This window comes from Pinus tabuliformis, chromosome 6, assembly GCF_031772625.1.
Source record: "Pinus tabuliformis cultivar Carrire ecotype Pingquan chromosome 6, CPIR1, whole genome shotgun sequence".
NCBI classification, from domain to species: domain Eukaryota; kingdom Viridiplantae; phylum Streptophyta; class Pinopsida; order Pinales; family Pinaceae; genus Pinus; species Pinus tabuliformis.
Window position 1 is genome coordinate 159419601 of NC_142292.1, and position 13301 is coordinate 159432901.

The window sequence follows — 13301 nt, forward strand, 5'->3', positions numbered from 1 at the left end:
GGATGGTTGAACCGGCAACACACTGATCCATAGTGTCTGTGCTAATCTTCAAGTGTGTGTTGGTGGTCATGCACATCCACTTGTTGAAGTTCATGTCAGCCCCAGTTGGACTTGCTTCCTGTCTTCACCTTGGTCAGTGTGTTGAATGGTTTGGATTACATGTGTGCGCTTAACGACATGCATGCTGTTGGATCCTTTACCTGCGATCAACAACACTGCTCACCATGTTTGCTCTGTGTCAGCTACTGGGATGGATCCTTAACTTGTACTGGCACAATTTCATTCGTGAGTGCATGTAGTGCCCACTGTTGTTCATGTCCCTGTTGCAACTCATTGGTTTGTCTATGTAGCTTCATGCTCTTCCTGAGTTACTACTTCGGCACATGAAACTCCTTATTTGTTCCATCTTCTACCTTCGTGCGATATTCATGTCACGTCGTCACTTCATAGCTTGAGTCTCCAAAGTTGCTTTCATTATCAATGGATCTACTTGATCCTGCAACTTTGCTCCACCTCTATATTGTCAACAGCCTTCCTCTTGCATTCACTGCGTTCGATATGTTGCCTTCAGTTGTTGTTCATCATGTTTCTCACTGTGATGCTACTGCTTGATATCCTTGTCCACAAACAACTTGATTTCTTCATGAGTAGGTAGGCCCATGGACACTTGATCGACTGCATCTCCAAGCGTGCTATGGATGGTGTCTTCGTCTCTGCTCTCTTGGAAACCATTGTACCTGTACTGCTGAGAGGCAGATGAACACCTTTGATACCTGGAGACATGGAAACACTCATAGCAAGCAGTCAGTCAGTCAAAAACCAAAATGAACATGAGAACTAACTTGTAACATACTTGGGTGAATGATCATGAAAGTTGCGCAATTTCAGCCGAGAGGTCGAGAGACTGACTGCCAAGACTGCACAAGGCATAGTCCAGGCTGCTAAGAGACTCACTGACTACTAGAACTGTGCAATGCACAGTCCAATCGAGAAGTTGGCTGTTGTGATTGCGCAATGAGCAATTCCAGCTGAGAAAGATTGTTGTCTTAGGGACAGATTTGCACAAATTTTTGGGCTAAGCAGCCATTGACCACCAAAAATGTGCAACTCAGTCTAGGAGGCCAGTGCTAAGCCAAAATGCACAAATCTGAAGAGGAAGGTGAGCCTTCCTTCTCCATATTGCGTAATGCAGCCTTAGTTAAGGTAGAGACTGGGCCAAGGTTGGCCCGACTCACCGACGGGAAACTGAAAGCGAGTAAGTTGAATTAAATGCATGCTGACACTAAGTGATAGTAGAAGTGATAAACAGTGCATGAAAAACATGAATGGAGGATTGAGCAAACAAATCAACATGCATGTGGGTGAGTTCGTTCGCCGGTTGGGCAAACGTCCATGCAAAATAGTTTCATGCATGTGGCAGCAGTGAGATAGCAACGAAAATTGAAACAGAGATAGGACAAGCTAGAATATTGTAAACTACAGCAGTTGTTTAAATAAATCAAGAAAACAGTACTCATACAAGTGAAAACCCAAAAAGCGACAAAAATTTAGCACAAGGCATGGGAAGCGAGTTTACCCAAAAACAGCTGAGATGAATGTGTTGACTGCTCTTAGATGTGATGTGGGATGCCAGATCTACAAGGTTGATGTGAGGAATGAGCTCTGTAGTGTCTGATTGATGAGTTTGGATAACATCAGGTTGTGACGCACATGCCACAAATCTAGGGGAAGTGACACTTGGAGGGAGTTTTTTGAATTGTTCCTTGCATGTAACTTCCAACTACTAAACATAGATCCTTGAAACAAGGGATGCCTTTGCATGCTGCCTTGGCAGAAGTAGCCTATGCATGCAAGTCTGTTTTGCTCGGTCACGGAGGGACTGGTCAAATCAGCTGCACATGCAAGTGATTACTCGACTGCTGGAGAAAAATGTGCATTTCTGACTGTAAACTAGGCTAACTACCTAAGGGGATTGCATAGTTTCTGGGCCCAGTAGCTGACTGCTGCAGGCCAAATTTGCGCAAATCCTAAGCTGAACTGTTTGTTGATGGTAAAAATTGCCAATTCCTACTGGGAGGGTTGGCTAGCAGGATTGTGCAATCCTAGAGTCCAGCAGGCTATCAGAGGGATCGCGTAATTCCTAGAGGGAATGGCTGGTTTCCCTCCAGAAATATGCAAATTTGACTGGGAAGCTGCTTAGCCTGTAGCTAGACCAAGTCTGGATGAGTAACCCGTGAAGGGAAAATATCAAACTATGATCAAAAATTTGCCTTTGAGTAAGAAAGACACTGAAGCTTTAGGACTTGACGAAGCAAGACAAGTTGTTGTGAAGGTTGGTAGGGAGGCTCTAAAACAGGCTAAGGAAAAATTTTGGAGGGTGGTTGTAGCCACTAAAATAGGTACGTTCCATGATGTTTATCAAGAATATTAAATTGATGTTTTAGATTGATGCAGTTCTATGTGTTATTTCTATAAAGAATAGGTGTACATCTATTGCTATCATAAAGAAGACTCCCTATGAAATGTGGTCTGGCCACATTCCTTTGGTAAGGCATCTCATGGTTTTTGGTTCCACCTGTTATGCCTTGATACCTAAGGAACAGAGAAACAAACTTAGTGCAAGGATTCACAAGTGTATCTTCTTGGGGTATTCAAATACCTCCAAAGCATACCATCTCTATGATGACGTGAAAAAGAAGTTTATAATATCTAGAGATGTGATATTTCTTGAATCTTCCAAGACTTAAAATGTTGTTGAGCGGAAACTTGATCACTTGGATAGATTTTTACATGAAAAGTATTTTCAAGAGATTTATAATGAGATTCCACATCTTCATGGGGGGATTCCTATACTGGATCAATCAATGGAATGTTCTTTTGAAGCACTCTCTCCCCCACGTGAAGCTCCAAGTGCTGATGACACTTTGAGTCATGTGATTAACAAAATTGGGAGACTAAATATTGATTCAGCCCCATCTCAGTCAAATAAGAATCTTGTTCCATCTCATAAAGGTCCTACAAAATGGATGACAAATACAATTGAAAGTGTTCATCCCGATGAGGTTGGAAAGATAGGAACAAGAATCTCAACCAGATAGTACAGAGGTGAAGTAAACGATTTTGATTCACCTGTTGATATGGATGTTTCTTATGATTGTGAATTGAATTTGTCTAGAGATTTCGAACCAAATTCCTCCAAACAAGTTGATTCTCATGATGAATGGTGTTGACAGTGTTGGAAATCTATCAACTAAAGGGTCTCCCCAATGTGAAGTCCCAATTAGACCTCACACTGTGAGTAGGAGCCCCATCCATAATATTGGCCCGATTGCCATGTATTCTTATAGATTTTCCTTGGCTCTAACTGTCAACAAGAGAGAAGAACATGTGGTTCCTTTAAAAATCAAAGGGGGTGTGCTTAGTGAGTGTTCGATCGTATGTGTTTCAAATTTCTTTCACTACAGAGGGGAGGAAAAGTGAGCCTCTAAGAGAGAGGTAGTAGTACCACCCCATTAGAGACATACACAAATAAGAAGGGTTCATACAACCTGAAGCAAAATAGTCCATAGAGATGTGATAGTAATTGAAACCAATATAACGAGGAAGATTTGTCTAATATCCAGTGGAATATTCCATGAGGATGTGATAGTGATAATATCAATTACAACACATTCTCAATATGATAAGTACCAAAATAACCAAAATAGTTCAACTACTTTAGCACAAATGTAAGCAAACATGAGTTACAAGCATTCACATAATAGTCTTACAAATGTCCATAATCCATGCATGAAGAACATGTTGGCCCATAGGGCTTCCAATATTAAGTAAATGTTCCAAGAAACATGTATACAATGAACACAACTAGCTCTAGTAGTGGAGCGTTGGAGCCACTCCTTTCTCCTCAAAAGAACTAAATTATCTCTCTAATGCCTTGCAGGAGGAACCAAGGTGAAAATTACTTTGCTCATACAATGAGGGAGTATATATAACCAAGGGGTCATGCTTCCCCTTCCTTGTGACTCTTTGAATACCCTCATGACTATTTTACTTCCTATGAATCTTCAACTTACATGACTCTTTATATTCCATGTGTGTCCTTTGGACTTCCACTTTACAATACATTTTGAATACCATTTACGTGATCCACAATGATGATGTCGCATATGAAAACTCATGATATGACATGACATGACACTGCTGACATGGACTTATTGATGATGTGGCAATGTAAAGCCACTATTTTTGTTGTGTGTTGAGTGTCTACTTGAGAATGCTCTTCTTTTCACCTTCGTATGACTTGGTGATAAGGAATCTTCAATGATATTAAGTATTGAGTTACAATCGCAAATTGATGACCCTTTTGATTTTTCTTGATTGATTAGTTTTTGTATTCAGCTACAACGTGTGTCTTTCAGCAAGCTTCCCTCATTTATCTCCTTCTTTATCATCGTTCCATGGTGTGATAGAGTGCTTGCATCTGTAATTCACTCATTACAAGATGACATTAGCCTAAAAACCCCCTAGTATAAGATAATGCATTTTGATCCATTAACTGAGCCTTAACCAGATGATAGGTTAGAGAGGGCTCAGTGACTGTGCAGTGTGCAATTCCAGCATCTAGGGGTGAGACTTGAGGCATGAGACTGCATAGTGCGTAGTTCAGGAAGGACTGAGGGAAAAAACTGTGCATTTCTAAGAGCCAGTGGGGCAAGCTGAGGAGATAAGCACTAGGAGGACACACTACGTAGTTTTAGGAGACAAGGGAGGAAGCACTACTACACAATTATGCAGTTAATAAGATTATGGGATGAGATTTATTCTTGTGATTATGCAATGTGCAATGAAGGTCGGGCTAGGAGGAATGATTGCACAATTTTGGAGGTCAAGGTCGGAGCTTGAGCACAACAAATGCGCAGTGAAACAGTCCTGGGAGGTAGTAACTACACATTGCATGGTCTCAACTAGAGGATTGGAACTGCGCATTCCACAACTCAGGGAGGTCGATTGAAGCCAAGTTTCTTAGTTGGGAAACCTTCTCAAAAATGGCTAAGTGTAAGACTAGTTAGACTAATGTGAATAGTGATAAGACTTAAAATGTAATCTCACACTTAGAATATTTGACAACAAAACAACACATATCATCCAAGACACATGAAAAATGCATTTCCCTTCATGTGATCACTTTATGAGCAGTTACGACAAGTGCGACAGTTAAGATAGACTTTGGGATGACCATGATGACACTTGTTTGATAGTACTCAAAACTTTGTGAATGATTGAGAGATATATTTACATAGTTAGAACAACTCATATACACAAAGATAGACCATAGAAACTATCAGAACAGGCTTCTACACAATGTGCAACAGCTAATCATGCCAAAAGACGACAGTTAACCCAACTTGCAAAGGGAAGAAAAATACTTCAAGAAAGCCTATGAAATTATTTCGGTGTTTGCAATGACAGTATGCAAGACCAAAAAAGTATCTGAAATTGATTGCAAGCCAAAATTTTGGAGGGTATTATAACTGTTACAACACTTGGTGACACACTGGTAAGATTCTAGCTTCTCTACCTCGATTGACTTCTTTTGTGCAAGGCCTTGCTTCTTCGGGGAGTATTGATTCATCATGCATATTACTTTGGTCCTCCCACTTACCCCATGAATAGACACGATCTCCTTTATTCCTTCTCAGTTGAACACAACATAATATTCAATGATACCACAATTTTTCGAGTTGGGAAGGGAAGTGTATCTCGTGAGCTTAAGATTTTCACAATATAATTTTTCATCTCTGGTGTTTCTCCACTACCAGCAGGCCTAGAGAGTACCCCATTGGATTCACGCAAGAAAACAAGCATTACTCCACTGGCAGTGAGCTGGACAGTACCTCGGTGGAGTTACTCGCTTCACCTCTCTGTGCAAGAAGCCTTTCTCTTCTTTCACCTTTATTTATTTATTTTAAGTATTATTGTGCATCGACACTTATTTATTTTGGGAAGAAGAGGGATCTTGACTTATTGAGAGCATAAGAGGTTGTTCCTTCAGAGAAGCATATAGATATGTCTGATTTAGGTTTTCTCATTTATGTTTTTTCCCTTCTCCTCTTCTGGTGATTGGATAAGCATGAAAACACTAAAACACAAAACTGATGCAAGGTTTCTTGAATGGACATAGGTTCATGGTTGGACCAAAACTCTCCTTACGGATTAATCATATTTTCCGTCAAAACTTCATTGGCCAAAAGGTTAGCCAAATGTTGAAGTGTCACAAGACTCTTTAGAATTCAGCCACACACATACTAAGAAGCCAAAACAGGTCTAAGAACAACACTTATTTGCATGATTAAAACAAAAGGAGACAAAAAGCAAGAAACAAAAATAAAAGAAACAAAATGAAAGGAAAGAAAACACACAACAAGGAAACAAAATGAGAAGATGAGAAAAAGAAGCTAAACCAAAGCATAATGCAAGAGAAAAGTAAGAAAAGACAAGAGAGACTAAAGAGAACAACATGAAATGAGTGCAAGATAAGGAAAACTAGGATGCAACTAATCCTACTCCTAACCTAACAACTAGAAGGTCGGGGCCACGTATAATGGAATTTCCAATGTATCCACCGTAATTGTTCCCGTCCTGCAATCACAAAGACACAATCGATTAAAATAGATATAAAGCAATGTGCACGAGAAAATATGAGATCTTGAATAATTTGCACAACAAAAGGAAGGTGTTAACTATGGGCAGAAAGGTGTGTCACAACCACTACTTTCATCCAATTCACATTCTTAGCTTTTCAATGAATACCATATTTCAACAAACCTCGAAAGTTGCTCACAGATGCTCTCCATGTACACCAAACTTTGTATCAAGAGAGGGAATATAGAAACTTGTTATTTGTGATAGATCTTCTCAGGTAAGATTGTTTCAAAAATTCAGCGATTTGAATGTAAAATTCATCATGATCCTCTTGAAAACCCTAAAATCTTTGAAAAGATGGATTTTCAATTAGAGGCACCAGCTTATAACGAAAATATTTTGAGGGAAAACAAATTTGATCATATTTAGCATTCATGTCGAGAAAGTGAGGACTTAACATAACCATCAGTAGAGACTGAAGTGCCTCAACCACTCGAAAAAAATACAAATATTGAGATTTCGAATGATGAAGATCGAAGGATGTGAAACAAATACCATTGGATATACTAGTGGGAAAATGATAACATGAATGACAGCCATCAAAGAGAGAATACGATCATATGAGTTGATTAAATCATTACATTCCCAGTTATTAAATATGAAGATAAATCAATTTGAACATTTTTGTGAATGCTCTGAACAATTGAACTAAGTTCCTCACAATCAAAATGTGACAAACGATTTTCCTGTGACTAGTGACAAATTATGCAAGCATCATAATCATGAAAAAAATTTAAAAGGGATGTCAGCACAACAAATACATGAGAATATTCAGGACATGGTGAACGGAGAACAACTTGATTCATGTGATAACTCATGCATTCATTATTACTCAAGAGGACTTTATGTGCGATGACGAGGGATATTTTCAATATAACATTCATGAGAAAAATCGGGAGTTAAATATTAAGAGATGAATCTAATAGGCATGACTCCTTCGGCCAAATATAGTCTTCAAAATGATTAAATTTACAATTCCATGGTTCTATGAGAGAAACGCATTCCAAACCTGAGTTTGATGCAAAAGATTTGCATGAATATGAATAAACTGAAAAATATTCATGAATCCAGTCAGAAGTAATCTTGAAAATTTGAAAGATCATACACGAAATACCAAAAATAAATTCAAAAATAAATTTGATTGAGTAAAACCATGCAAAGAGAAGAATTGTGTGGGAAAACCATATCTAACTTATTTCAAGGGGCTTACCAGAGTTGCGAGATCTTGACATAACCATTAATGAAAGATGAAGTGCCTTGAATCCCTAGAATGTCCCCAAACTTTCCAGGATTTTAAATAGCATTTTGAATATTGAACTAGATCGTGCATGGTGTGAGGATCACTGCTGCCACTGGTTTCTATAAGACCACTTCTCACCGGATGGCAACCATCTCTATTATTGATTTCACCAAATTTTTCAAATTCAACAAACAAATTAATCAAGTCGAAATATTCTTCTGATCAGAAATCCAAAGATTAATAAATCGGCAATATTTCATGAGTTAGCTTATTTGAAGAGTTTTCTTCATGGAAGAGAACATATGATGAGGGATGGGAAGAGTACTAAAAGATTTGATTGTTTTTATTTTCATCATGGACAATCTCACTGCCTTGTGTCAATTGAGAAGACAACTCATCAGATGGATAACCTGAAAAGCATGGAGTATCTTCATCGCAAGTAGATGCATCATAGATGGTAGAGCACAAGGATAGTGGGATGAAGAGGAAGTTTTGATAATCACATCGTCTTTGACCGAATCAAAATATTTTCATCACATTTTGGGCATTTTTCTTTCAACGCATGTTCTTTATAATAGAGAATATCATTACTACGGCATGCATGAATAGCTTGATACTCCATCCCAATATCTTTCATAATGGAATGTAAATCTTGGTACGTATGAGGTAAAACATTTGACCATGGTAACAGAAATTCACCTAATAACCTACAACATAATAAAAATAAAAATAAAAAAATCGTATTGGTTAATGTACTAAACAATATTAATCGTACATGTTGCATCCAAATGTTACAAATTAGTGAAATGATTCAAATCAATGTACTACCATCAAAAACAATGGAAAAAATAATTTCTTTATCATGTATATAGTATTAAATGTCATAAAATATATTACATAGCTTAGGAGTTGTGTCACACATGTGTTTGACAAACCAATCACCACCTTTAAGTTGATCAACAACAATACAACAGAGAGAAAAGATGTTTTTGAGCCTTCATAAAGAGGTTCAATTCCCTCTCAAGTACAGGTAAATCAAAAACACAGTCATCATATTGGTTGTCATCATCATCCATTCCAACATTATTAAATGTCTCCTGGACCAATCTATTTGTCTCGTATTCTTCAACTATGTTATCAACATCATTATCTTCTTCCATAGGATCATTATCTTGATCCTCAATATTAATATCTCCATGGTCTTGAACAGGCGCTTGTACTACAACCACCTCTTCCTCATCAAGCAATGCCCTAGGGGGTCGATACTATACAATTACAATCAATAAATAATTTTAGTATATATAGAAAATATTGAAATGTCGATATAACAACAGTTTACAAATATAATATATAAGGAAAAAGAAGACAACAAAGATAAATAGAAATACAACTTAGGTGAGACAAAAAAAAAAACAAAAACAACAAATCAATGATAATGCTTTTGCAATTTATCTAGATATTTAAGAATAAGTTGAAAAAATCTAGGAAATATGTTACTTTTCTTGACATGTAGGAAGTGAGACACTTTCTAAGATATATAGTCACAGCCATCATAAAAAACATATTGATCTTATTTTTAATTCATCATTTTAATGTCATAGTCTTTCTTATTGTCATGTTTTGCATATATACTTTTAAAACTTATTAATAATGCTCCATAAAAAACCATGATTAACCTCTAAATCCTCAAGATCCAAATTTACCCCCTAAGCATACATTAACCCCCTAACACCTTAACCCCATTCCCCTAAGCCCTTAAACCCCTAACGCCTAACCCCTAATCCCTTAAAAAATAACCCTTTATCCCTTAAACAATAACCCCTTTTCCCTAATCCCATAAAGTAATTAACTGCTAACTCAACCTAACCCCTTAAACGACCCTAATGAAAATAATCAAATAATATTTCTAGTCCACATCAAGATAACAACATAATTCATACACCTCCCAAATGAATATTATAAAATACATTTACAATAGAAATATAATACAATTTACAATACAAATACATACAATCTAAAATACAATATACATATAAACATTTACAAAAGTAATCTACAATACAAAGACATATAATAAATAACTTACAAATGGATGATATTCATGTCCGGCTTCAGTGTGTCCATAGTCTCTAAAATGATTTTTAGCTTATTTTATTAGAACTCTCCTTGGCCTCAAGTGCCTACAATTTCTACAAGGGAAATAATGTTTTCCATCTAAGAAGCCCTCGATGTTGATCGCACGTGTCCTTGGTCTCCTTGAGGAATGTTATGTGACATTTTTGTCACCAAACTTTCAGTGATGATTTTGTTAAAAAATTAACCTCAAAATAAGCCTACAACATTTCAAAACAATTGCAACTAATATATATAGAAACTATGTCAAAGTTATATGATGTTAGGGCACACACACACACACACACACACATATATATAGATAATATATTTAATAACTTTATATATATAATTTATATTATAATCATATCATATTTATATTAATATGAATATATCTTAATAATATTATATTTAATTATAATATTAATGTTATATTTATTTTAATTAGTCAAACTGATCAAATGGTCCCATATTAGACGTTGTCAACGAAAAAATACATTAATGGTGAAATTGAATGTTATGCAACATTTATTTACCATTTGTAGGAAATTAGACAACACATTTTCATATTGGATATAGTGTCGGATATTCGATGGTAAAAAAACAACCGTTTTCTATTTGACGATGAGAGATATTATAGGAAAACGCATGACAATCGACAAGATAGGGTATTCTGTCAAATATTCAACCAGTAAATAAATGTCATCATATATTCGACGGTAGTCAAGAACATAAAAATCATTTAACTTCTAACACTTTTTTCAATTTTAGCCATTCCATTGGATTCCACCATCAGAATTTCTGCCCAAATGTAGTAGTGCTTGTCTAGTGCATAAGTGTCTCAAGTATTCTTTCCCTTTGTCGAATATCACATCATAACCACAATCTTCCAAAACTTCTACAGAGATGAGATTATTCTTTATGCCTCGAACAAACATGACATATTTAAGGTGAAGAGGGGATCCCAACTCCCTATTAAAGGTCACTATACCAATCTCAATAGTGTTGCACCTTCTGTTGTCCCCAAGATCAATATGCATCAGAAGATATTTATCCTCTAGGTCACTGAAAAGCTCTCTACACCCTATCATATGAAACGAGGCACAGGAATCTAAGTACCACACACTCCCCATCACGGTTTTTGTCATGCATGTGATAAGCATGAATTCAAGCTCAAATTATGAAGCCAAAGCTTCACCTCCTACTCCTCCTAAGTTATTCTTGCCAGACTTTTTTTGTGGATACTTTGTAGCATAGTGCCTGAATTCATGACAATTGAAGCATTTGATTTTGGAAAAGTATTTCTTCTTGCCCCCTTGGTTGGATTCTAGTTTGGATTGAGATTTCTTCCCTTTTCCCTTCTTTTCCTTTCCAACCAATGCAAAAATTTCTCCATCCTCTCCCTTGGATGAGGTTTCATCTCTGGTATTTTTCCTAATCTCTTCTTGTACCAATTCAGATCATAAGCATTCCCAATTTGGTAATTTCTCGCTCCTATTCACTGAGTCCTGATAGATATGCTAACTTTTGGGAAGGCATGGAAGAGCTAGGCTCACCGAGTCATCTTCTACAACATTCACACCAACCCCTCCAAGCTCATCCTGAACTTGTGTAGATCTAGTAAGATACTATGGAATAGTATCATTATTATGCATCTTGATATTTCAAAGTTTGTCTTTGAGGGTCAGTTTTCTATGGTCATTGTTATTCTCAAATAGCTTTGTTAGTGCCTTCCACATTATGAAACATTTTTATTTTCCATGTATATTTGAGACAATGTAGTCTCACACTCCCTCCAATATTATTCTCTTCACCTTGGCTACATCTTTCTTCCATTAGGCTAGGTTATGTGCATCAGATGCTTGTGGTCTTGCAATATTTGTCTTGACATATTCTAGCAATCCATTGTCATCCATCTCTGCCTCCATGTGATCCTTACATGCAATGAAATTCAAGTTTCCTTACAAGGAATACTTTAATCTCAACCCATTGCAAGTAATCTTCCCAACTCTAAATAAATCATGCTACACTGAAGCTGCAAATTCGAACCTCCTAAGGAACAACTTCGAAATTTATGCAACAGTTATTTACCATTTGTGTAGAGTTATTTTCTGGATCTATCGCATTTAATATTGTTAGAATCGATGTTTCAAACTATCCTCTATTGTTCCTATGTGGTTCATGGTTCGAAACGTAGATCCTAACAATATTAAATGTGATGGATCCAGAAAATAACTCTACACAAAATATAAATTGTAGAAACCTCAAATCAATAATATTTACCATTTGTATGAAATTGGACAACGAATTTCATATTGAATAGAGCGTTGTATATTTGACGGTAAAAGAACAACCGTCAGTTATTTGACGACTGGAAGGATTATAGGAAAACATCTAATAATAGACGGGATAGGGTATTCCATCGAATATTCAACCGGTAAATAAATGTCGTCGTATAATCTATGGTAGTCAAGAACAAAAAAAATCATTTAACTTCCGACACTTTTTCCGATGTTAGTCATTCCATTTCATTCCACCATCAAAATTTCCACCCAAATGTAGTATTGCTTGTCCAGTGGCTATATGTCTCAAGAATAATTTTCCTTTGTTGAAGATCACATCATAACCACAATCATCCAAAACTTCTACAGAGATGAGATTAATTTTTAGGCCTAGAACAAATATGACATCTTTGAGGTGAATATGGGATCCTGACTCCCTCTTAAAGGTTATTGTACCAATCCTGGTACCCTTGTACCTTCTACTTTCCCTAAGCTCAATATGCATCTAGAGATATTTCTTCTCTAGGTCACTTAAAAACTCTTTACATCTTGTCATGTGGAATGAGGCATAGGAATCCAAGTACAACACACTCCCCATGATGGTGTTGGCCATGCATATGATAAGGGTGAAGTCAAGCTCAAACTTTGAAGCCAAAGCTTCACCTGCTACTCCTTTTGAGTTCTTCTTGTCGGGCTTTTTGTGTGGACACTTTGTAGCATAGTGCATGAATTCATGACAATTGAAGCATTTTATTTTAGAAAAGTATTTCTTCTTGCCCCTTTAGTTGGATTCTAGTTTTTTTTAGATTTCTTCCCTTTTCCCTTCTTTCCCTTTCCAACCAATGCAAAATTTTATTCATCCTCTACCTTGTCTAAGGTTCCATCTATGGTATTTCACCTGATCTCTTCTTGTACCAAATCAAACCATAATCATTCCCAATTCGGTAATTTATCCCTCTTGTTCA